General features: G+C 41.2%; 1 protein-coding gene across 2 annotated transcripts in view; it reads left to right on the forward strand.

Annotated features, from left to right (window-relative positions):
* The window catches only part of PLOD2 (procollagen-lysine,2-oxoglutarate 5-dioxygenase 2), a 106,392-nt gene that overhangs the window by 15,063 nt on the left and 65,913 nt on the right, over positions 1 to 25,416 (forward strand). The gene's annotated exons all lie outside the window — the stretch shown is intronic.

The raw sequence follows: 25,416 nt of genomic DNA on the forward strand, positions 1-25,416 counted from the left end.
TATTATCATGAATTTAAGGACTTGGATTCGAAAATATATTTTCCCTTTTTTGTTGTGCCATTAAAAAGTAGCTTTTGCTGTAGGCTTTGCCTTGCTGGAATCTAAATATTCTCCCAAGCCCTCGTTTTCTTGCAGACAGGCTTTTCTCCATGTCTTGCCTATATCTTGCTTAATCTATTTAGACATTGTTTCCAGTCTGTAAAGCAGAGAAGCATCCCATATCATTATTATTCTGCCAAAATGGTTCTTGGCAAGGATCGTGTTATTGATGTGATGCATAGCTCAAGGCAGGACCAGTAGAATACAGTTAACGTGACAGGAGGGTGCAAAGCTGCTGGTACGGGAACGTCAGCAGTAGCACATGTACTGTGGTGACTCTTCTTCAGACTGAAAAGCTGGACAGACAAGGGGGTGTCAAAAAAATAAATCCATCATGGCTCTGGAGTTTAAACCATACTCTCTTCCTCCACCTGGTATGATAGTCTGTTATGTGCTCTCTAGCTATCGGAGTTTTCATCAAAACCATTCAAGGCTTTTTTTTTTTTAAATTACGTGACCGGCTTCTGAACAACTGCTTCAGAACAATGGCATATTTTAAATATATTCCTGATTATGTATTTTACGGTTGCTTTATAATGGATTTGACAGTCCTCTGAGGGATTGTTAAACTTTTAAAATCTTCTTATATCATGCCTCCCAACATGTCTGTCCTGGGCAGGGGGCATGGTCAAGTTACAAAGTTGGCATGGCCACGGTGCGATGGATGAGTAGTCACGCCCCCAGAGGACTTCCTAGCGCTGTAAAGCACTATGCTGCCCAGTACATAACTCCCTTCCCCCAACATTCCCATCTGCGGGACAAACGTGAAGGAGCGTTAAAATCGACAGTCCCATTGAAGTCCGGACAGTTGGGGGAGGTATGTTATATGTTTTGGTGCTTTTCAATAACCTTTTCTCAAACTTGCTTTGACCTTCATGAAATGCACTAACCAACAGTGAGACCAGTGACCTTATGTAAAAAATGGTATATTTTTAATTGGTTAAGAAAAGTAGTTAAGAAAAATCTTTAGAGTTTTATTTACCTTGCAGATTATTTTATGCAGATTTATGCTAATAATTGTCACAAAAATCAATTTTGATTCCATGATGTAAGAAAATAAAAGGGAGAAATTCCAAAGGGGTGAATACTTTTTATAGCCACTGTATCGGTTTGGAGGCAGCACCAAGCTGTAATGTGATTAAAATAAAACCCCGGCAAAAATAAATTATTAGAAGACAACAGTAAGAATGTAAGATATAAGGCAAAAAAGGAGAAAAGTTTTAGTTTCAGCTCAGATAATACATTAGAAAATGACCATTTCCAATAGAATGTGTTACACAGGATCCGAGCACTGTTCGGGAACTTCCGGGCGCCAAACGGAGCCAAACCGAGGCTATGACATCCAAGATCTCGCGAGACTCGGATGTCATAAATACTCAACTTGCGGGCGCCAATTTCATTCTGGCTGTGATCACTCGTGAGGGAGGTTGTAGTTAGGGAACTCCTGATCAGTTTAGTTGTTCTTTGTGCTCTGTCCTGCTGAATCCAGTGGTGCTGTGTCCTGTGCTCTGTCCTGCTAAGGGCATTGTTATTTCAAAATTATTCAAAAGTTATAAAAAATGTAAACTTTTTTTTATAAAAAACCTATACAAAATAATTGAAAAAAAATTAGTTAAAAAATACTAGGTACTGATATTTAAAAGTCAAACTACGTTCACTGTTGCTGCTATACCCAAAAATAACTGCGGCCTTAACAGCTATGTTGGTGTTAGACGTGCATCCGGTGTCCGCCATCTGTGCAGTGGAATTCAGACCAGTTGGAGGAGGTATTGTGGCCCCGGTACCAAATTGGGTACCGGGGCCACTCCACTACGCAGTCCAGATAGCTGTGAGGTGTTCAGAATAGACTGGAAATTAGTGGAAATGATTCTTATTGAATGTTATTGAGGTTAATAATAGCGTAGGAGTGGGGAAAAAAAAAAACCCGGGATTTTAGCACTTTCTATGCTATTTTACAAATAATTCAGAACCAAAAACCCTAAAACAGAACCAAAACCTTTCGTCGGGTGTTTTGGCAAAACAAATCAGAACCCAAAACACTAAAAGTGGCCGGTGCACACCCCTATATACAAGTAATGGCCCCCTGTATGGAGATTTGGAGCTTAATGTTCCTCTGATTACCATGACATGTCTAGATGAGTTGGTTATTTCCAGTAATCATTCTTTTGTTTGTATTATCCACAGTTTGACATAGTGAAAGAACAATTTGCATTAGTGACAGATCTGGAAGCTCTGTTGTATATTGTGGCTGGCAGTGGGGGTGGAAATAAGAAACTGTATAAAATGCACAGTGCGGAAGCTCATAGTGTTTACCATAATACCTTCTAAACCAATAACGACACGGACACCAGAATAACGTTGGAATTAAAATATATTTATTAAATGGATAATATTAAACTTAAGGGGCTAAAAGGCGGACGAGAGCAGGGCAGATGGCAAAAACAAAACCAATAACGGTGGAAAGGTCAGACCATTGAACCACCAACCCAGGATTAAACCTTATCTATTGGCCGGTGCGAAATATATGTCCAACGGCAAGACTACACCCCCTATATAAACCGCCAGCGATAATCAACATACTGGCCCAGAGTCCCATTCACTGGACCCAACACACGTGATGACAACACAATCCGAAAGGGGGAGTAGTGACCGATGACATATAACCCAAGCACCATATGCAAACTTACCAACTGCACTGCTCTCCCACCCACGCTGCAGAGATGACTATAAATGCAGCCCGCCAACCACAGCCCTAAAAATAGGCCTAAGTTTCCAAAATAACTGATCAATAAAAAGGATAATGCCTAGATCCGACAGATGAACCCCGTCTATTCTAAATAAATGAATATATTCAGCTTTTAACAAAGGATGGGAAATGGCAAAACCTCCAGACTGACGGAAAATATTACTCGCCACCTGATTCACTTTTCTGACCAGAGATGAAATAGCCGTAGGAGGCAAATCAGACCTCCATGTCCTATGGGGAACAATGTAGGACCAACAAAACTTTATAGACGGCCAATTCTCAGAGGCCGATAAAATATCATCACGGATATTTATAATGAGTTCCAGGGATTTAACTTGCCCAATGTCATTACCGCCCAGGTGAACCACGAGGATATCAGGGGCTCTGCGAACAGCAATCTCACAGGATAAAACCGACAAGAACTGCCTCCATCTCATACCTCGACGACCTATCCAAATGACTTCTGAATTCACCGGGACCCACGGACATAAACGCACAAACTGATGTCTACCGGCCCAGAAGATAAAGGAATGTTCGAAAAACCACACCGATATTTTTCTGGAATCAACCCTTACAAGAATAACAACTTATGACCACGGAATGTCAAATGAAACAAATAAAAATAGCCAAAAAACTGGGAACTAATGAAACTACTAACCAAAACAAACAGGAAGAAAACAACCCTGAAACTAACAATAAGGGTGATTTTACTTCCAACATTGAATAGAACGGAAAGGAAAGCAGCGACCCAGGTGAAGGTGAAAACCCGGTGGGAAAAAGCCCTTCACGCACCCGCAAAAAGCGGCGAGCAGCTAGCCCCTGGGTCTACCACATAAGAAAGAAAAGCGAAGAAAAAGGAGACTGCGTACAAGGGAAGCAAACAATTGTTAAACATCAGGTCTAATGTATCTCTTAAAACAACTAGATTTCCATCTACCTAATGCCTGTATAGCTAAAGTAGAAGCCCCATCTGCTGCTGCCTCTGTCGCTGCGCCAATACGAAAGGAATGTGTTCCGAATTCAGAGGGTGGGAAGCCCAGGTCCTGTAGAGCCTTGGACATAATGGAGTGGAACTGAAACTTGGTAAGTGGGGAACTGTCTTTGTGAACTAACCAAGCTTCCGCCTGCGGGCGTGATTCTGATAACTGATGACATAGCCTGACCGGACAAATCCTACCATTGACCTGCTTTGAAAGGGTTAACCAATGACCAACTCCCAATTGATCTGTTTTAGACCAGGCAATCCTAATTTGAACGGAATCCAAATTTATGATGACATTAGTTGCTAAAATAGCTGACCCTAACTGGTTTTTAGACTGAGCAACCAACTCCCCTACTCTCGAAGCCCCGTGAAAAGCCACGGAAAAGGCCGTACTAAAAAGGGAAACTTCAAAAGCATCTATCATTATACCAGGCAGTACACCTATCAAAAGGGACAACAAACGAGCGTCAATGGGACGTCTGTGATCTCTTGGAACAGGGTGTAACCTAGCCCATCCCTTAAGGGCTTTCCTAACCAGAAAGGATTTCGTAGGATCCGTTAACCCCCGAACTCTAGACATGAAAGATATACCTGCTAAAGTGGAAGACATAGACGCCTTGCTAAACCCCTCTTGATAACACCGCAACATGAACTCCTCTATGTCTGAACCATTGGCCAACAATCGCCTACCAGAAATCACCAAATAATTCTCCCAGCGTTGCCACGCCAACCGGTAAGTCTTCAGCGTAGAGGGAGCTAGGGCCGCTTCAGCCAAGGACCTTAATCCGGACCAATCATCTGCCAAATATAAAATGGACAATCTATACCTACGGGATTAGCTCTCGGGGCCAGTGATCTAAACCGCACCCAATCAAAGCGAGAAAGAGAGTCAGCAATGCCATTTTCAATACCCGGGACATGTTTAGCACGAAAATTAATGTCGTAGTCCAAGCAACGAAGAACCAGAACCCGCAATAAATTCACTGCTGGTCTTGAGGATGCACTCTGGCGATTAATTGCCTGGACCACTCCCAAATTGTCGCACCAAAAGGAAACATTATGGCCCTTAAGCTGAGAAGCCCACAACTCCAGGGACACTATAATGGGAAATAACTCCAATACCAGTAAGTTTTTAATCAAATCGCTGTCAACCCACTCCTGAGGCCAAGAAGCTGCGCACCACTCGCCCTGAAAGTATGCTCCAAAACCTTTAGACCCGGATGCGTCTGTGAACAACTCTAAATCCCTGGTGGAAATAGGGGGGGGGGAGGCCAGATTCTAATGCCATTAAATCTCCCCAGAAAAGATGTCCAAACCAACAAATCCTGCCTAATCTCCTCCTTGAGTTTGATCAACGCATGCGGCCTGTTCATACCCGCCGTAGAAAGCTGTAATTTTCTACAAAAAATCCTACCCATTGGAATAACCCTGCAAGCAAAGTTAAAAAGCCCTAACAGGGACTGAACTTCTTTCAGTTTAAGAGGGGGAAGACAAAGCATTATCTATCATTCCTTTTAGCTTTGATTTTATCTGCCGGCAACCTACAGCAGCCCGCCATTGTGTCTATCTCAATTCCCAAGAAAGCCAGACATGTAAGTGGACCTTCAGTTTTGTCCTGTGCCACTGGCACCCCCATGATTGAGAACAGGGCCTGTGCTGAGAACAATAGGTCTTTACACGTTGGGGACTCGGCCAGGCCAACAAATAAAAAATCATCAAGATAGTGAGCGATGCCCTCCTGCCCCGTCCCTGCCTGAACTGCCCAATGAAGAAAGGAACTAAAAGCTTCGAAATAGGCACATGACAAAGAACACCCCATGGGCAGACATCTATCCACATAAAACCCTCCCCTAATTTGGAACCCCATATATTTGAAGGACTCTGGGTGAAGGGGAAGTAATCTGAAAGCGGATTCAATATCTAGTTTCGCCATGAGAGCTCCCGCGCCAAAGTGTCTAACCATCAATAGGGCCTCCTCAAATGATTGATAAACTACCGAGCTTATATCCTGATCGATAGCGTCATTAACCGACTCGCCTATAGGGTGTGACAGATGTTGAATTAGACGAAATTTACCCGGAACCTTTTTTGGGACAATCCCCACTGGGGAAATGACTAAATCTGATAAAGGGGGTGAGCTAAAAGGGCCGATCATGCGTCCTAAGCTAATTTCTCCACGAATCTTTTCATCAAGGACTTCCGGGAAAATATAAGCTGATTTTAAATTTCTCGCCGCTCTGGCCTTGACCGTTGCCCTAATCGGCAAGCTGAACCTGTGACGAAAACCCTCCCGGAGAAAAGAAGCCTGTTCTATATCTGAATATAATTTAAGCCATCGTTCTAAGTAATCAATACGAATAGGGGAGGGGCCCTTAACCCATATTTCCGTCGCTGCCACGACCTCTGCCGAGACCGGGGACACTCCTCGGACACTCCTTGGCAGAATGTGGTCCACGGCAATACGTACAGCTGTGTCGATACCTACACGTTTCCCCCCGTCCACAGGATGTATTGTTAAAGGCGAAACATCTGTTCTTAGCAAACTGGGGAGCACTACGTCTCCCCCCCCCCTGCGGAAACCGATTCCCTTGTGCCCCTGGACCGAAAGCTAAGCTAGCCCGGTTAAGTTGCATCCAAATCTCGACGTCTTTTACCCGCAGTGGCATGTCAACACGACCGTCCACCCTCTCCCGAAATAACTCATCGTATTTAAGCCAGGTTCCTGGACGATCATTAATATACATCTCATTTATGAGGTGCAAGTATTTCCAGACCTCCTCATGTGCCTCCGGCCTCGTCTCGATGTAGCACGCCGCAAAGGCACAATAACCGGTCACCCAATTAGAGAAGGTTTTATAAGCCTCCTCGCCGATACCCCCTCTTTCGCAAGCTGCATCTAAACCTTTTTTGGCCGCTTTCGTTATCTCGAACATGTTAACGAACCATCCCTTCCTAATCCTGTCTTTAATACTGGGCCGTAGCCCCGCTAAAAGAGCCGTGTTCTCACATAGCACCATGGGGGCCTTGGACGCTGCCAATTTAGCTACCACACCCCGTCTCCCTCCCTGGGATTTAGACCTGCCAAAGTGTGTGTTAAGCAACTTAATCAATTTCCGAGGACCCTCCCACGATGAAGAGGGAGAATCCTCGTCGGTGGAGGACAAAGGAGGACTATGTGTGAGATCTTGTGAAAAAACATCTGACAACTCACCACCAACGACAGCCTCCGCTTGTGGCCCGGCTCCTGACGCCCCGGAAGGACCTGGTGCTGCTACGCCCTCCGTGACGGTCGCTTGCTGAGATACCAGTCCCGCCCGATCAACTGTTGTCTTCACTGCCGGCGACAGATTATCTGCTGCAACCCGAGCTCGCGCCTCCACTCCTGGCCTGTCACCGACCACCTGCAATGGCTGCATTCCTGTCCCTCCAACCATAACTTGAGAATCTGTAACAAGAGACACGTTAACATCTGACGGTCTTGCTGGCATCACTGCCGATGAATCTGCCACTGTTACTGAAGCAGTGTCTACCAAGAGCTCCTCCCCCCCCCCCCCCCCCCAATGGGCACTTCGGGCACCGGGTAGGAATGAGTGTAAACCCCGGAAAGAATAGGGTAAGGAGGGCTTCCCCCAGCCGGGGCCAGGGCCGGCCCGCCCACCGGAGGGTACGGCAAATCCCACGCAACCCGGGCGGGAACCGCCATGGCTGCCGGGAACTGGGGGAGCGGAGACCGCAGGCTGGACCGGCCTAAAGAAGTAGAGGGAAACCCAGACCTGGTACCCGCCCCGGCCAGAACCCCCGAGGACAAAAAGGGGCTACCTGCCCAGGGAAAAAAGGCCCCAAGACCCGAAGGGTCCGACCCTCCCCCTCCCCCCACCGGAGCCAAAGGCACCTCACCAAAAACAGGCTTATACTTACCTAACCCTGCTAACCCGCTATCCCCACTGGAAACACCCATGGAGAAAGGGGGGGGAACCTGACTGACCCCCCACCGCTAACACCCCCCGAAAGGACTCGAAGGTAGGAGGGGGAAAAGGAAGCCCCCCCGGGATAGGGGGATCCCAAATAACAGGCCCCAAACCTCTGTAGGGGGACCCCACCCTAGCTTCCACCCTGGGTCTAGAAACTCCCCGGGACCCACGGACCGGGTAAGACTCCCAGCTCCTGAAAACACCACTTGAAGAAGCTGTCCTGGGAGGATTGATGGAGGGGCAGAAACAGACCAAGGACCCCCCCCTGGACTTCCCAGATGGCAGGGACACCCGCCCCCACCCCTGCCCCCACCAGGGGAACGGATGCCAGAGACAACGGAGTGGTCCCGCCGGCGGATGTACCCACCCGCGCCCGCCTACCCCTGGTGACAGCCGCGCTCCGGGTGGAAGAAGGGGCGGAGGCGCTGCGCGACCCCCTGGAGGAAACGTTGGCAGGAACCGGGGGAGGGAAGCCCGCCGACCGAGCAGACGGGGAGGAAGGAAGGGATACAGGACCAGGCCCCGCCTCCCGGAAGCGAGCAGGTGCGCTACGCACCCTGCTAGGCCGCGACATGCTGCTGGATGGAACAGGAGAAAGGAGGAGGGAGGGGGAAGGAGAACACCACGGAGCCCCGGGGCGACAAGCGGGAAGGTAAGAGGGGAGAAAAACGGGAGGGGGGGGGGCGAGGGAGGGGAGGGAGGAAAAGAGAAGAGAGGGGGAGAGGAGAAATAATGGGAGAAGAGTAACAGAAAGGAAACTACACAAAGGAAGAAAACAGAACAAATACAATACAAAGCCCTACAATACGATACCACAAGAGCACTCTTCACACGTCCCGAATCCACAGCTCCAACCGCTCAGCTCCAACCGCTCAGTTAGGAATCCGGAAACAGAGAGGGGAAAATGGTGGAGAACCTTCACCTATATAAAACTAAACCACCCCCCCCTCTCTGCCTATTGGTTCACATATAACACAAGCCCATAGGCTAAACACCTAATCACTCACCCACGTGATTTTAACTGCGTTCAGGCTGATGGCCACACTTCTCTAGTCAACAGTATAAATAAATTATTTAAGTCTTGTTTCACTTATCCTGGAAAACAAATCTCTATGTTAAACTGATATCTACTTTAGTCCTCCCTGTTTAAACATTATTTGCTGTATATGTTATATACTTGGAACACTATGTTTGGAATTTATTTACATAGTAGATACTAACTCCTATTAATCACTGATCGATCTCACTTTACCGTGTGTTATAACTCTGCATAGTTGGCATGCTTTCATTTAACCCAATTGTCATAAATATGTCTTACTCCTAGTTAGTGTAAGATTTAGAGCTATAGGGATACTAGCATCATATACTACTCCAAATACATGTGGAAAAGACAGATGTATGCTAAATCTCATTCATCAAGAAATGAATGTCTGTTACATGACAGGCCTAGCCTAATGCCAGAGGCCAATGATTGCTTTATTGGCAAGTGATAATGCTACTGTATTTCAGTAGACACACCCACACACCCTTTTTCTCACCACCAGCTACAATTATAACGCTACCCTATATATCGGTTGTTCCCTTCACCCCTTAGATTGTAAGCTTAATAAAATTAACATTTTAATTGCAGCCTATGGTTTCTAAGACTTATCAGTAGTGTGCTTGTGTTGTTCTTTGTAATAAGATGAGCTCTGTGGTCATCCTACCTGAAATTCAATATTATTTTTGGAAGCTACTGCATCCTTGTTAGATTCCTGCAGATGCATAACTAGTTCCCAGTGTCACATAATGTGTTTCATATGGCCTAGCATAAAACAGTGCATACCAGTTTGTAATGTTGGCATAACCGCATGTTGGAAGTTTGAGAGTTCTTGACATTTTCCTGGTCACCATGCTACTAAGCCACCCACACACATGTAGATTGTACTTCTGTGTTCTGCATTGGGTATTTCATGAAAATAATGCTTTTGGCTAAAAACCCAGCTAGAGTATAAATGGAGAGGCTATATATTTGTTAATGCACTATTATCTGTCTGGAAAAAGTATTGACGGTGTTTAAGACCTTATCTCCATCAGCTCAGAGGTGGAAGAAAAATCAAAGGGAGAAATAAATTACAATCTCTTTACTTCCTTATAACATTTAAATAACCTCGTTCAACAAAACAATGGTGCACATTTTTCTACCACGGCAGGTTCTGCTATCTTGACCCGCAAATCAATGCTTTTACTCGTAAAATGAATAAATTCTGACAGTCAAAAATGTGGAAAAAATAATATACAATCCATATTTACATTTCTGACTACTGATGGGATACAAAGTATGGAGTCTGGTTATCAAATGAAGTTGGCACTTGACCTAAACTTCTCTAAAAAAATATTTACTTATTCTATTTATTATTATTATGTCTCATTGCACCCCATTTCCATTTCCATTTCCCCTTGCTTCTTGAAGTTTATTAAAATGTACTTAATTTGCTATCATTTTGTTAAAATTTCACTTGAAACCCCTCTGCAATTACTCTGGTCACAAGCAAGTTTGATATGACATTGTTTCCAATGTGAGTTTTCTGCCAGCTTGGGTAGTGAGAGTTTGGTCTACTACTGTAATGAGTAGTGTAATAATTTACTGCAAATTTCCTTTTTTGGTAATTAGATTCCAAAGTGTAGCCTACAGTGAGAGAGGGACCTCCAGGATTCCGTTGTGACAATATCTTCCTACAGTGAGAGAGGGAACTCCAGGATTCCGTTGTGACAATATCTTCCTACAGTGAGAGAGGGAACTCCAGGATTCAGTTTGTGACAATATCTTTGACGGCATTAGGACCTGCACTAATATTCAGTAACAGTAATAGACTGCACAAATGCTTCATGCAGGGCCTGATTAAGGGTCACAGCCGCCCTAGGCTACTACACTGGTTACCGCCCTGCCCCCCCCCCCCCCCCCCCGCACCAATGTGTGGGTAAATAATAAAAAAAAAATAGATATAGATTATATATATATATATATATATATATATATATATATATATAGTGTGTGTAAACAAAATTGTAAAACATTAATACATAAAACGCACTTCCTCTCTTACCTGATCTTGCAGCGTAGACTACCTGGTGTTCTCTTTTGCTTGTTCTTGGAGCGTTGTCCGTTGCCTGGCTTCTGAAAACTTGGGAGTCCTGTATTTAAAATGTGCAAAAATTGTATTATAGTGCCAAATTTTAACAAACCCTGAATGATACTGTCGAAGTCAGCAAATTGGATAAAGTCATTTCAATTAAAGTCTAGCAAACTTGGTTGTCTTTGTCTGAAAAGATGCGTACGGTACGCATCGACGTACAAGGGCACGCTACGGCGTGAAAGGGCGTACGCATCCACTACACGTGGCAACAACAGTAATTGGTCTTTTACCATACATTCGCACAAACACGCATACTTATAAAATAGTACACATTAATGATAGTTGCAACACATAGTCAGTTATGTCGAAACATAGTAGTATTTATATGTTATATCAGAGTTACATGCATATTAGTGAAATACACGGAATGGGCTAAAGGAATAACATCATGAGTGGTATCATAATGAACCTTATTACATATCCTACTGTTTGGTTCACTCTGCGAGGGAATCGCAGAGTGCATATGCAAGTTGTGAATGATAGGGAATTATGAACTACTTAAGACTAAGGAATCCTGGCGGGAAGAGCAGAGCATACCCCCTGCAGAGATGACCCCCTCCTTTGGATGAACCAGCCAATGATTGACGACCCCCTTGGACATTCCTGAGACCCGGACCAATAGATGCAAGCTATACCATCTTCATTGTATTACTGTATTTGATGTGTATATAAGCAGCAGCTTGTGATCCAGAGTGCAGACATCTTGTCCCCAGACTTCAGGATTGAATGACTGCACTGGATCCAGAGCGCCTGCGATAAGTAACGGCTGTATTTACTATTACTTCGCTTGAGCATATTATTCCACTTATTGCGAATAAATCTTTGAGCTTTGGAAACATAAATCGAGGTTCTACAATCGTTATTGGTTAGCGACAATACGCACATAACAATACAAAACAACCCCCTAGTACAGACATAGACAATAAAATATATGAAATTTATTTGCACTCATATAGTAACATTTACCAGCCCTGTCTATCTAGTATTTAGTATTCTAGTGACCGCTGAAACCACAGTCAGCATCCACATCACCGCCACACAATACAGAGATCCTTCCCCCACAAGCTATTTCATCACCTCCGCCACCAGCTAATTCATCCCCCCTATCGACCCGCAACAGACAGTGTATGACCCCACCTATCCAATTCATTAACCCCCCCCTTGTAGCCAGTTCATTACCTCCCTATTGCCATTTCATTAATCCCCCCTATCCAATTCATTAACCCCCCTCTAGCCAGTTCATTACCTCCCCATTTTCACTTCATTAATCCCCTCCCCTAGCCATTTCATTAACCCGCTCCATCCAATTCATAAGCCCCCCTCTAACCAGTTCATTACCTCCCCATTTTCACTCCATTAATCCCCCCCTATCCAATCCATACTAGCCAGTTCATTAATCCCCCCCATATCCAATTTATAAGACCCCCCCTCGTCAGCCACATTAGCCAGTTCATTAGTCCCCCCAGTCATCTCCCCCCCCCCCTCCACATCCGATGTGTCTCTCCCCCCCCTGATATTTAACAAGCTGCACTTACCTTGCTGTCTTCTGTTCCTCCTCTCACCAGCCGGCGCTTCTGTCATCTTCACACGCAGCTAACAGCATCTGACGCTGTTACCTGCACTGTCACTGCGGGCGCGCTCTCTGTGATTAGTGTGGTCACGTGAGATGTGAGATTTCACGTGACCACACTAAGCAATACCCTGACTAACAGCAGCAGCTAACAGGTAACAGCATCAGATGCTGTTAGCTGTGTGATTGGGTATAGGAACATGCGGGACCACCCCCTTGTGGACAGGGGCGGCCCCATCAGAGGCGAAAGAAGCCGATCGCCGGCGTTTGAATAAAAAAAACAAAAAAAACCAGCTTGCTAGTGTGCCGCACTGCGCCCCCCAGGACTCAGCGCCCCAGGCTGCAGCCTGGTCAGCCTAGTGGTTGATCAGGCCCTGGCTTCATGATACTTATGAGATACCTCTAGTCCTGCCTAAATTTCTGGAACTTCTAGAAAAATGTATCTGAAGTTGCAGTTGCATTTAAATGTGTGGTGGATAAGCAACAAAACAGGATTTTGGTTTGGATTCAGATTGTCATACAACATTTCTAACTGTTCTGATAAAATGGACTACTGGACATTTCTGCTTAGATGTTCCCTTTAGGTACTCAGGCACAACAACCACTTCTAATTTGTTTTTGTCCTTTGAGCATATTTGCAGTGGTGTGCTAATTAATTTAGTTGGGTTGCCATTCATCGGATAAATTGTGTCCCATGAAAAAAAACTCTGCAACAAATTACAGTGGAGAGTTTTTAAATATACTGGATATTTTATAGGTTAAAAATGTAAAATGGACTGTAAGGTCTTTGAGAATTTTTGGAATTTGGTAAATTTTTATGTAATGGCTGGGTGTGAAGGGGGTCCTATATACATTCTGATCTTTTGGGCCTGATTACAATAAGCCACAATTTTGCAGCTGAATGTAGGAGTGAGTCTATGGCCACAGAATCACAGCCTTGCGTGTGTGTGTATGTATATATGTGTGTGTGTGTGTATGTTTTCTAATATAATTTCAAATTATACATAGCTATAGATTGTAAGCTTTCAAGCAGGGTTCTCTTACCTCTCTGTCTGTATGTATTACCCAGTATTGTTTTATTAATGTTTGTTCCCAATTGTAAAGCGCTACGGAATTTGCTGGCGCTATATAAATAAATGTTGATGATGATATCTTTGGATACAACTGAAAATACAGTGGACATGTGCGGTTGGAGTAAATATACGGGCGTCATAATCATAAACTTGATGATTACTGATGAGTCTATAGCAGTGATGGGCAACATGCAGCCCTCCAAACCTTCACTTGTGGCCCCCAACTTATTACATTCATGGCATTTTGACAAGTACATACATTTTAAATATACATACAGAAGTGCCATATTTCTGGGACCCCGTGACCTAAAATAAGCAGGGCTGGGCTGATTATGACTAAAGCAGGGCAATAAGTTACATGGGCTCCCACTGTAAAAGTGGCAGCCAGCACCAGGCTGGCCAGGCTGGGCTTGTTATACTATAACAGGGAGACACGCCAGTCTTTGTTGCCTATGTCATAATGTGAACCAGCCGGGTCAACACATGGCTGAATTCCCTAGGGAAATTCCACCACAAGAAACTTTTACTCCCCCTTCATCCCCACTCTATCCTCAAAAACCACGGCCTTGTGCAGTGATGCTCTTCCTGCCATCCCTTCGGCAGTGGGTGCTAGGGTAATAGTATAAAGTCAAAAAAGTGCTGTTGTGAAACTAAAAGTTCTAGCAAGACCTGACAGCCATTACTGCTTGGGCATGCTGGCAAGCACCATCTTACCCTTACAGCCAGGACTCATTGGAACATGTAGTTCCACAATAGTACTAAATGGACGGGAGCTGGAGGAGAGATAAAAACACACGTTAATTTTAAAAGTCCTTTAATGAAAATAAAAGTTTTACAAAATTTGTTACCTCATTTAGACTTAAATCCACTGGGATTCTTCTTGTTACCCAAATTAGTCCAAGTGCATGTAAATAACATTGTTTTCTTTTTTTATTTTTTTTCATAGTCGCTGTGTGAATGAGTGAACTTAATTGATATGAGGGGTTATGTATGCTAACATACATTCCCACAAATATATATATATATATATATATATATAAGTGCAGTTCTTTCACCTAATTTGGACTGTATTTTGTTTCCGGTTTTGATATGCAATTAAACAGCTGCATTCTGTTAATTACACATGGAGGGTAAAAGGATTAATGATTCAGGAAGTGCTCTGCTTTCACAGTGGAGGTGAAAAGGACAGTTTGTTCTATATTGTTTGTCTCTCTTGTCTGATTTGAATTGCTGTTTCGCCTTTCTTTCACAGCTATAACAGGATGCAATCCAGAAAGTTATTTTTTAAACAATGTTACCTAGTAACTAGAGGAGCATCTCTCCATGAAAGGAATGCCTCATTTTCCCACTCTGAGTTTTGTTATCAGGCTGTCTGATGCTAGTTCTAATGTTTTTTTTAATTATTTGAGTGTTAGGCTCTTGTTTGAACCCTGGATGGGATATTGGTTACTGTAAGAATGATACAGGAAATTCGCCTTTGCTGCTCTCGCTGTGTTCTAAAGAGAAATTTAGGACAAATGTAACGTTTCACAGTTTGAAAAGTATCACTTGTCGGTCTCTATTTTTAAGCTAAACATTGTGATTTGCTATTCTTAAAAGCATTGAGGTTTTTCTACAGAATGCACATTTTAGCTCAGTAACTTAGACATTATTTTCTCCTCTTTTAAACACAGCTTGTAATGTGAATTTGTAACATTTTATGATAGTGCAGATGACTAATATTTTAACTGTAATTTTGCGCCTGGTTCACTTGCATCTCGCAAAAAAATCGGACTCTCTCTTTTTTCACCTAATTGTCTATCCAGTGCATTTTAAGGTTCCTGGTCTTTGGAAACTCTCCTGTAAAGGAAGGATGGGCCTATATTTGACGCTACTCTAGCAAACTCACATGGTGAAAAGCTTATTTTATAGCTTGAGCAATGTAAAAAATCTTTTTGTGCCAAATGTGCCCCATTAGTATTATTTATACCATCTCTGAGCAGACATTTATAATATGGTCATTTTGTGGGAAAAAATAAAATTTTGTTTTTCCACTTAGGTGCAAAACTAGGTATACTTGTGCTATTCATTTTTACTTTGCGAGCAAGGTCAAACTTGTGCAACCCTCACAGATGCTTCCATTTCTTTGCTGCACATCCATGCAGATTTTCATGATATCAAACAATCATGGGTGCTAAAAATTACTGAAATAAGCGGTGCTTATCTGAACTGCAGTTCACAATAATATAACATCTGATAGCATTTGTTTTGTGGATTTGCACTTTTTTATGTAAATATTCCTTTAGTGAAGACAAAAGTCAGTTTCTTATTCCCAGTTTTTCAGCAAGCTATTTATCTGTAACAATTACAATTTTGTTAATGAGAAATAATATATATATATATATATATATTTTACATAATACATCTCTGGTTAGCGAGTAAATTTCAGGTTCCTCTCCTACAGTAAAGATGCTTATTTTAAATAGAGGCATATTTAATAAAATTGCTCTGTTTTCTCAAATTGTGCTATGTGCTACAGCAATCTGGCTGTCATTTGTTTCTAGTGCAGAAATAACAGTTCGTCATTAGATGGCAGCAGATCTGTCCAATCAGGAGCCAGCTTTTTATTTCCTTTTAGACCCTCTTCTTCTGGTGGTCAGATGATTATGGAAGTTGACATCCAATGTTCCATCTAATAGCAAGCACCAATACACTTCTTTGTTGAACAAAGAGCATAGGTCCCCATGGAGTTACACTCCCTGAAGTGCTATGTTTATATGGTTCTGCTATGTTTTTAGGGCAATACTGAAGTCTAGAAGTCTAGAAGACGCACAAGAGAGAACACCATCTAACTGACTGTAGTGCTAGCCACTCCCATTATTCTTGTTTAATAAAGTTATAATTGTCATAAAATACACTCGCAGTTACTGATTTTCATTGGTGATGAAACCGGGTGCCCTATCCAACTACAATTAAATAGCACCAATTTAACCTGCAAAATAGAATGTTTGCTTAATGTCTTTATTCATACCCAGACACATTTTTACACTTAGGCCATCTACCCACTAGTGTCAAAAATTGCCACTGACATGCATATAACATGCAGCCTGTAACCAGTGCTTCTATCTGAGGTTGTAGGGAAAGGGTTATGTCATTGGAGGACACCCTATTGCGATCCTCTTGCCAAGTTAATAAATGGAGCATGTAATGTCTGAAATACTCTGTTCTCCCAACTGCAGGGGCACGTGGAAATGGGTATGAGGTCATTAGAACCAATACGTTCTATCCCCATGATAAAAAGAATAACTAAACAAAATAAAAAGTTGGTAAAAGTGCATGTTTTAAAAACAGTGAGTCTTATACCATATCTAGATTACACAGCAAAAATGATTTTAGTACTTTCCAAAATAAGGGGTGCACACTCAGGTTAGGTCTGTTTTTATTATCCTTTGTCTCCAGTTCTGCTATTGATTTATTTTTATTTTTTTTCAAAGCCTGCAAAGTGAAACCTTTTATTTTGTAATTATAACTTGCGCAAGTGGAGACTTAATTTGAAAATATATATGTTTCAGTATATTTATATCAATGGGTGGCTCTACACATGGTTTATACTGTATATGTAACACCTCCTTCATATGGTAAGTGTTCTATGGTTACTTTATGGTAAGTATATTTTGATGCCTCCAATAGGGACTTGGCAGGTAACCCAGAATAAGAGCAACCGGGGGTCGAGTCAGGAACTTCCGCCTCAGCAACACTGCTAAAGTTATCACATTTATATGTTACACAGACAATGTTCTTGTGTAGAACATCAATCAGATAGTATATATTTATTGATCTGTTATAGGGCTCAATAAGAGGTTGTGTGCATTGGTTTACAGATGTCAATAGTGTGTGTTCTCTGATAAAAAAAAAAAATATATATCTTTTATTAACAATCACATAAGAAACAAAAAATAAGTAATACAATAGATCAAAAGTTCTGTTTAGAGCATAAATGTCTACTATATGCACATCAAACCATGCCTTTCTGCATTTATGTTGCAAATAAATGTTGCGATGGTGAAGAGACTCTGTTTGTTTAAACTATAGTTGTAGACACAAGGGAAGTGATTAGAAGCGATGGTGGTTAAATATCCTAATAGACTATTAAAAGTGCTACAAGCTGAATATATGCAAATGTCCAGTAATATCAATGCAAAATCTAAAAAAATATATATTTATATTGTATATAAATGTCCAATAGCTTGCATAATAGGTGGGTATTGCCCATAATAGAATCAAATCCTTAGTAGTATGGTAAATTGTTCATAATATATTCCAATGGTATTTAGTTTCAGTATGTAGTATTAGTTGTCCCTAACATTAATATTCTCTCCAATCATCATGACCATACACCTAGCCACGTAATATTTCTCCAGTGCTCCCCAGTATCACCTATAGTCCTCTCTTGGCTGTTCTTAGGCACCAGATGCCAAACAGTTCCAAGTGTTTCTCTCACGCCTAGCTCAACCACTGTGCTGTTAATTATGTGTACAAGTCATTTGCATAGTAGTGATTGGTGCTTTCTTTGTTAAATTTATACATACAATACACAAGTGGGAACAGGTTAAGATTGCCAAACAATAACTTCTGGATGTAGCATTTGTCAAATACAGAGTAACCTATTTACTCTTCAATAATTGCCAGACAAAACATATGTAAAAAAGGTGGTGTCTCCCATAGCAACAAATCAGATGCTTGAGTTTTACTTGGTTTCAAGCCATTGGAAGTTATGTAGAATATAAAATGCCGTGGAACTAATTTTTCTTTTCTAAATGCAAATTGAGAAACATAATTGAAGTTTTTTTTATTATTTTTTCATTCTTGCCTGGCCAAAGGGAATTACTACAGGAAATCCTTGGCTGTCTTATTTGGACCAGCTACCTTCAAAATCTATGAAGCTTTAAGTAGCATTTTAAATACTGTTATGGGCATTTGGGAATATCCAATGTTAATGTCATAAATGCTGGCCAGTCACCTATTGTAAGAGTGGTTTTCTGGTAAGACGTCTTATGGGTCCTGGGAGTTGGAACATATCACCATGTATTGATTTCAGCATAGTATTCTGTACTTGGTGGAATTGTTTCATGCTTCTACTTTCAATCTTGGAGAGCCTGTTATTCCCATAAAAGGGAAATTGATACCTTTCTTTATTGTCTACCTCTGGTTATTGACTACTTTTACTTTCTTTTGGTGCTGAGGTCTTTTCTATGGCAGGTGTGTTTTTTGCTGGGACTGTGTTGTCCAGCTGGCAGCCACATTTCACTACACCGCTCCTTTCCATAAAAGTTGGAATCGCCTACTCAGTGTACTCTATTGCGCCAAGAAGTCTCTACTGTTAATCTATTTAACAGTACTGGTATATTATTACTTATAATACAACAAATATGACCCTGAACAACTTGGTTGTATGATGTAAACCTTTATAAGTAGCTGTGTTATATTCAGACTACAATGCGTATTGGTATGTATGTGTTTTTGGGTTTTATTTTTCTAAATTCACTGATTTATAAATACTGTTTGACTGGATTTTAATTTTAAATGCCTTATTGTACTCCAACTTCAGCTTGTGCTCGTCCATGTGTACCACGTTTACTAGCCAGTCAGGCCATTGGAATGTTAGCAGCAGAAGATGTGTGTTATTGACCGTGAAGGAGGCAGTGACTACTTATGTGATGTTGTTAGTGAGAACAGGTTCAGAGTCATGATGTAAGGAGAAGCCAAATCACCAGTAGCACAGGATAGAAATGTGAGGCTAATGCTAAAAAAAACACCACTACACATTAAAGATATATCTGAATATAAAGTCAGAAAATTAAGCATGTTACATTTTCGGCATGTTTCAACAGTATAGCTTTTTATAATTTCACCTTTTTTTTAATGTATGCATGAAAGCGGCTCTAATTCTTGATTGTGAATAGCCGATGTACTGGCCAGAGCATGCTCATTGTTTTTCTTAGAATCTTTGTATCATCCCTTTTAATCTAGGAAGCCTAGACACACCTAATGGTAGCACCCTCCCTGGGTACATCACTAATAACAATAACCTACTGTTCTCATCTATTATTACTTCTCAACTTTTTTATCTAGCCCTACCAGACTTGCTCCAAATGTTACATCCCTTAAATACTCTTTTTTAAGTGGTTGTATTACCCTTCCTGATTACATGACAAAACGCCTTTGGCTAGGAGAAATTGAGTGGGCAAAATAGGTTGTCAAATATTTGGATATAATGAAATCACCTGACACTTCTATCCTATGCCATTTGTTTTGGGCCCAAAATGTCTTCTGCTTCACTACTCCCAGCCAGTGGCATTAAGTTATGCGATCAGACGGGAGTAATCCACCCCTTTTTGGACCCATCTCCCACCTACTACCTCTGTCACTGAATCATTCAATTTTATCTCCCTTCCTCCTACCTACCCCACTTGCCTCAAGACATTGCTTATATCTCTGATATTTTGCCTACTCTTATAGATTCTAAGCTGTTACAGGCTGGGCATTCCCTTCCTTTTTGTACCAGTTGTAAATGTAAGTTGGCCACTGGCTGCAATCCACCCACTTGTACAGTATGACAACAGAAAGATATTGATATATTGTATTTTTTTTTTTTAAATTGTCATCACAATCTGTTCATTTTATCACCCTCCAAAGACTTTACAATAACCTGTAATTTAATGTTATGTTATATTAGTCATTCAATGAGGCATATAAAATCACTTATTTTCTTTTTGAAAGAGTGACATTGTTTTGGATAAAAGCGAAAACACCAGTATCTTAAGAATGATCAGCGTGTGCCAGTGCATCAATATATAAAAGTTTCATAGGTTCACTTTTTTACTTAAGTTTCTTTTAGTCCAAATTTCCTTTATGTGATTTTTTTTTTTTTTTTTTTTCTTAAGACTTTGGCAAATCCACTTTTTCCAAGATGTCCATCTGGTAAATTGTTTTCACAGGAGTATAAAAAGTAAAATAAACTGCAATATTGGCCATTTGAGCTGACATTATTTCATCTTTATTTTAGTGTCTGTGGCACAAGTTCAATTGAAATATTACAGTAGTCATATTATTACCATTAATTAAATAATTCAATCTCTGGCTAGATTACTTAATGTAGTTTTGAATTTTAGGTTTATTTATAGTCGGCTATGTTTTTATCTTTTAGTGTTAAATAAGTTTGTGAACATCCTCTTTAATGTACAGTAAATACACTTCATTACTTATGTTAGGTAAGAAGTGGTGGCTACCTTTTGTTAGCCATGCTTCTGGACATTGATTTGTGACTAAGCATGAATGAGCGCTGATCGGGGTTTGGTATGTATTAAATTGGGATATAAGTTATAATACATCTAGGAAAATGGAAATTAGTAATTGGGCACATTAATATTTTGAGCCTTATGACATAAAACCATTCTTTACCCAAAGCTACATTGATGTTCTGAAGAAAAACTGTTTGAAACAAATGTACATTTCCATACAGAGAAGGTGACGGTGCTTGGGAAATTCAAGGATTCATTATTATTTTGGGAACTGTGCCATTCTAAAAAGGAGGAGAGAGACCCAATTAGACCGGTGGACATCTTCTTGTCTTTGAAATCCACACCAGTGGCCTACGTGTGTAGGACAGATGAAGTTTAATTGGACAAAATAATTTTGTGATGTAATTGTGAGGTCTGCTCTCCAGCAGATGTTTTATACACTCTATAATTATTTTGAGGGATGGCAGAGGCGTCTCAGTTCTAGCATACCTATCTTCTGTACATTTCATTAGCTTCTTTCTAATTATAAGGTTTTGTTGTAATTATTGATATTCCTGGTATAAATGCAGAGATGCTGTATGTACATAAAACTATAATTGGCCTAAAATATAGTCTTTATGTGTTGTCTTGGTCAGTGCGGGTTTTTGCAGTATACATTTTGGTATTTGGGGGGGGGGGGGTGTATGTGTGTGTGTGTATATATAGATCTCATTCAAATATATTTTTGGTGTCTGCTGATAACTTCACATTGATTTAAATATTTTAGAATACACTACTTAGTTTTCAACCATACTGATATTGATGGTGCTGTTTACTACTCTCGATTGGCAACCATAGTAGCTAAATATTATTGGGGTAGTGATAGCTGATTACAATTGATGTAAACAGAGTTGGGTTGTGTTCACTCTTTCATGAAAAGTAGCTGATCACATATGCGTTTTTAAGGGTTACCATTTCTTCCTCTCTGAAAATTAAACCACAGTCTTGTCACTGACTAGACTGACTGAAATAAAGAAGTGCACTGTCCAAATATTTTCCTTTTTGCACCAAGCTAAATGCCAGTTGTCTGTTATTTAATTGCCTTTCCATTGACTCGCCCATTATGATTACACACGTTGCTACAAAAAGCACAGCTAGTGGTTATGCAGGTAGATTTAAAGAAAAACTAATCTGCAGATGTTCAGCGTTTAAATGAGACAAACCACGCGACTCAGTGCATGATGTTGTGGAGAACATTTATTGCACCCTGATGTACTTCGCATCACCCACTGGCATTCATTGCCTATATAAGTTTGCCATGTTCCTGTGGAATTGTTGTGCTGTACGTCTATTGCTGTGGCAAACCTGCTCTCTCAGTTAGAGCTCACAGAGCTGCTTCATATTACCCTTGTGTGTAAGTAAGCTACATCATTTATTAGGGACAAGTTAATCTTTTAAATTATTTACATTTTTTTATCATCTTAAAAGTGATGACTAAAGCTATGTACAAACTGGTGTTGGTGGCGTATGTTTTAGTTTTTTTTTAAATTACATATTAACAGTAAATTAAGAAATGCATATAAACCACATAGTTTTATATATGCATGTAGATACCTTTTTAATTGTGTTCACTTTGTGTTTTTCCTTAGACATATCATTGCTTCTTAAACCTCTTGCCATTAAGTTTACAGTGCGCTCCCATTGAGCGAGTTGCTTTTAATCATGTTGACATGTGTCGGATGTACAAATATGGAACAAGAGGCATTAAAAGATATTTCACTATAACACAAATTAAATGCATGTCAAAATACAAATATCCTATCATTTGGGTCAGTGTTTTTTTCACATACATTCATTGGCCGTGCATTTAACGAGTGTTGGAAATGTGTTTTGAATGCAGAATTTTAATGCCAATGTGTAAATAGCTTTAGGCTCTCTAATGGACTTTTCAAGAAATATGTTATTTAGTGAAAAATATATTGGCAATTTTCTGATTGGATATTCAAGTAGGGCGGATGTTCTCAGACTCATGGACATGTTAAATGAGATGGAAAAGTAAAAGGTTGTGCAGTGTACAGTGTGTCCTTCTCAGATTCCTAATGCCTTGTGCAAGAGGGATTGATATGTTCTTGTGCAATGTTGTCACCCGTCCAACAAGCTGTGAATACAATTACAATAACCTGTAAGAAGGCTGGTGGGAAATATTAGTGGCCTGTATAAACCTGGGATAGTTTGCACTATAAAGGAGACACGGCAAAATTAAAACTAAAAAGTGTTCCCCCTTCCCTATCAGCCCCATCTGAAAAAGGACTGGGGCTCTTCTCTGTGCGGTCTGGGGTTATTAATATTGGGACACCTGCAGTGGCAATACCAATGGTTCCAGTATAATGTACAGGCAATTAACAAGACCTCTAACTAAAATACTAAAAGTTAAAAATTAATGTAGCTACTGCACCTTTGGCAGTCACCCAGCACCTGGGGTAATAAAGGTGATCGTTCCTTTATTTGTTTGATGTGAGGAAAGTTCCTGTATGAGCACACAATTCAGCACACACAAATAGGCATAGGTCCTCAACTGATGTAACTTATGCATACTTGTCTACTCCCCTGGAATATCCGGGAGACTCCCCAATTCCGAGTAGGTCTTCCGGACACCCGGGAGAGCCGGCAATTCTCCCACATCCTTCCCACTTTGAGCCTCCTCTTTGTGGGGAATCGTGTCATTCTGGCCCACTCTCGTGACAAAATATTAATTTCATCGTGGGTATGTGGCCAAAATGACACAATTGGCCTGTCCGCCCCTTCCTGTTCTCCCACCACACTCCCTCCTTCGGGAGGAAACAATTAAAAGTAGGCAAGTATGAGACATCATAGTTAATAAGGGTGGAGTAGTCCTTTAAACATTAGTCGCTACTGAATTTATTGTGAGGGTGGAGCAGACTTGCAGGCACTGGTTTCTGGTTGCAGGTGGGTTCTTTAGGTATCGCTACCAACCAGATTGTATCAACGTCTTCACTTCCTGTGATTTTGGCTTCTCTACCTGTGATTTTGGCAGGCTCTAATATCATTTCTAATTTGCTCACAGTGTGAGGTTACTGGGATTTGTAGTTTTCAGCCCAAAAAGCTGTGTCATATGTCCCATTACTGGCTTGCCCATTCCATCAATCAACTCCATGGACCCGTCCTTCTCCATTACAAAATGACCAGCATGGGAATACGATCATAAATGGGCCTTGTGACAGAATGGACAGCCTATGCCACCCTGTCTGTTGTTGCTGGGAACCTGCTGGGCTTACTTTGCCACCGTTCTCTTTCGTTATCCAAAATGCGCCCTCTTGCCGCAATAGGAAGGGCTTATAATGCTGCCACCACTAAGCTCATTCTATGGCACTCAGAACCACATTCCTTCTGCGTAACTGATGCTGCTAGCGTGTCTCTTTGCTGGTACACCTGGGCTGCTAACTCCGGACCTCTTACTCTGGATCCGGGTTGCTGTGAATGGATCCCCCCCCCCTGGCCTATCACATTGACCAGGGCTGCTGGGTAGCAGGCAGAGCAGTGGTACTGGAAACGCTTGGGTGCAAACCTCAGAGACAGCCGGAGAACGGATTAGATTTGGGGTCTAATCTGTAGATCACAAGAATACATCTATATTGAAGATGTTTCCAAGCAGGTCTTTGAAGCAAGATGATTTATTTGCTCACACTGGTTTGAGGTTCCAGTGATCAAGTCAGATGTTGAAATCGGAAGAACACTTACATGCTCACACAGCTCATCTTTTATGCAGTTCAGAAATAGTCTATTTTTAGAATCAGGATGTAACCTTGCCTAGCAAAACATAAATTTACATGCATTGCAAGGCTAACGATATTTACATTTATCTGTGACATTCTAGAAACTCTGATGTCCTACACCTGCTTTTCAGATGCAAAGAATCTAGGAGCCAGTCTTAATTAAAGTTTCCTGATTTCAATGTTGGACCTTCACACATCAAAAGATCTAATTAACATGTGGCCTTTCATCAGACTGTTCGGAATACATATTCACACAGAACAACAAAAACCAAAAACAAGCTAGTTTCCCACATCACAATACTCAAGAGGCTTGGTAAATACAGGCTCATTGTATCAGAGATATTCATCAGAAATAAGGTATTTCCTTTAGCAAGGATAAACAGAAAAAACTAATTAGCTATCCTGGTCTCAGAGATAACGATTTCCTATCTCACAATATAAGCACACAATTTTAAAATAAGTGCCCTGTGCTATTTGCTTTGAATACATTTTTACCAAAAGTTATTGAATAGTGATCCAGTCACAGGCCTGCTTACTGCCAGTCAGTCATTTAGCAAGTGTGGGGTCATCTCTATAGGGATGTTTTTCTGGAAAGGGAAAAATATATATAGCTACATGTCGAAATATATTCTCCCCAAATTGGATTATGACAGAAAAGCATTTATATTTAATGACACTGTGAACAAGGATTTAGGATTTGTTTTTTTAATTCACTTAAACTTTACTTAAAATTGTGTTTTGTATTT

Source organism: Mixophyes fleayi, chromosome 3 (genome assembly GCF_038048845.1).
Source record: "Mixophyes fleayi isolate aMixFle1 chromosome 3, aMixFle1.hap1, whole genome shotgun sequence".
NCBI lineage: Eukaryota > Metazoa > Chordata > Amphibia > Anura > Limnodynastidae > Mixophyes > Mixophyes fleayi.